Raw genomic sequence first — 1,943 nt, forward strand, 5'->3', positions numbered from 1 at the left:
AACTGCATGTTTTTAATTTTTCAAAAATTCATATATTGTGTTCTTTCTTGATCTTCAAGTTGTTCTTGTTGATTTTCCTTATTTGATCTTTAAATTTTCTTGTTGTGTGTCTTTTCTTGTTTTTCATATGCATTTTCGAATTATTAGTGTCTAAAGTTTAAAAATTTCTAAGTTTGGTGTCTTGTATATCTTTCTTTTCTTAAAAATTTCAAAAAAATATGTTCTTGAGGTTCATCTTGATTTTCAAATTGTTCTTGGTTTTCATCTTGACATTTAAAATGTTCTTGCATGTATTTTTTGTTTTGATCTTAAATTTTCATGTTTTGTGTCATTTTGTTGTTTTTCTCTTTCTTCATTAATTCAAAAAAATAAAAAATAATATCTTTTCCTTATTTTACTCATAAATTTCGAAATTTTGGGTTGACTTAGTCAAAAATTTTTAAAATTTAGTTGTTTCTTGTTAGTCAAGTCAAAATTTCAATTTAAAAATTTCTATCCTTTCAAATCTTTTTCAAAATCAAATCTTTTTCATTTTTCTTTCATATTTTTCGAAAATTCTTCAAAATGAATTTTCAAAATCTTTTTCTTATTTTTATTTAATATTTTCGAAAACTTTACTAATAATTTAATGTTTTGATTCAAAAAATTTCAAGTTTGTTACTTTCTTGTTAAGAAAGGTTCATTCTTTAAATTTTATTTCTTTTCTTAAATTTCGAATTCTAACTTATAAATTAAATAAAAACAAAAATATTTTTCTTTTCTTTTAAGTAATATTCGAATACTCTCTCTCAAAGGAATCTCTATACTGTGACATAGAGGATTCCTCTTCTTTCTTTGTTCTCTTCTTTTTCATATGAGCAGGAACAAGGATAAGAACATTCTTGTTGAAGCTGATCTTGAACCTGAAAGGACTCTGAAGAGGAAGCTAAGAGAAGCTAAAGCACAACACTCTGGAGAAGACCTTTCAAAAATTTTCGAAAAAGAAGTAAACATGGCAGCCAAAAACAACAACAATGGTGGAGATGCAAGGAAGATGCTTGGTGACTTTACTGCACCAACTTCCGACTTTCGTGGAAGAAGCATCTCAATTCCTACAATTGGAGCAAACAACTTTGAGCTTAAGCCTCAATTTGTTTCTCTAATGCAGCATAATTGCAAGTTTCATGGACTTCCATTGGAAGATCCTCATCAGTTCTTAGGTTAATTCTTGCAGATCTGTGACACTGTTAAGACCAATGGAGTTGATCCCGAGGTCTATAGACTTATGCTTTTCCCCTTTGCTGTGAGAGATAGAGCTAGGATATGGTTGGACTCACAACCTAAAGAAAGCCTGAACTCTTGAGGAAAGTTGGTCAATACTTTCTTGGCCAAATTCTTTCCACCTCAAAAGATGAGAAAGCTTAGAGTAGAAGTCCAAACCTTCAGACAAAAGGAAGGTGAATCCCTCTTTGAAGCTTGGGAAAGATACAAGCAATTGATCAGAAGGTGTCCTTTTGACATGCTTTTAGAATGGAGCATCCTATGTATATTCTATGATGGTCTGTCTAAATTGTCCAAGATGTCCTTGGATCACTCTGCTGGCGGATCTCTTCATCTGAAGAAGACGCCTGCAGAAGCCCAGGAATTCATTAAGATGGTTGCAAATAACCAGTTCATGTATACTTCTGAAAGAAATCCTGGGAATAATGGGATGACTCAGAAGAAAGGAGTTCTTGAGATTGATACTCTGAATGCCATATTGGCTCAGAACAAAATATTGACTCAGTAAGTCAATATGATTTCTCAGAATCTGACTGGAATGCAAGTTGCATCCGGCAGTACTAAAGAAGCCTCCTCTGAAGGAGAAGCTTATGACCTTGAGAATCCTGCAATGGAAGAGGTGAATTACATGGGAGAATCCTATGGAAAACACTTACAATCCTTCATGGAGGAATCATCCTAAT

At 32.3% G+C, this 1,943-nt stretch overlaps 1 non-coding gene across 1 annotated transcript; it reads right to left on the reverse strand.

The window, feature by feature from the left end:
* Window positions 1-1,396: 1,396 nt before the first annotated feature.
* On the reverse strand, window positions 1,397-1,504 carry LOC148577527 (small nucleolar RNA R71). The gene has a single exon (XR_015903770.1). It is a non-coding gene; the product is annotated as a small nucleolar RNA R71 (small nucleolar RNA).
* Between the last annotated feature and the right edge of the window lie 439 nt (window positions 1,505-1,943).

This window comes from Arachis ipaensis, chromosome B1, assembly GCF_059453495.1.
Source record: "Arachis ipaensis isolate K30076 ecotype BB chromosome B1, ASM5945349v1, whole genome shotgun sequence".
NCBI lineage: Eukaryota > Viridiplantae > Streptophyta > Magnoliopsida > Fabales > Fabaceae > Arachis > Arachis ipaensis.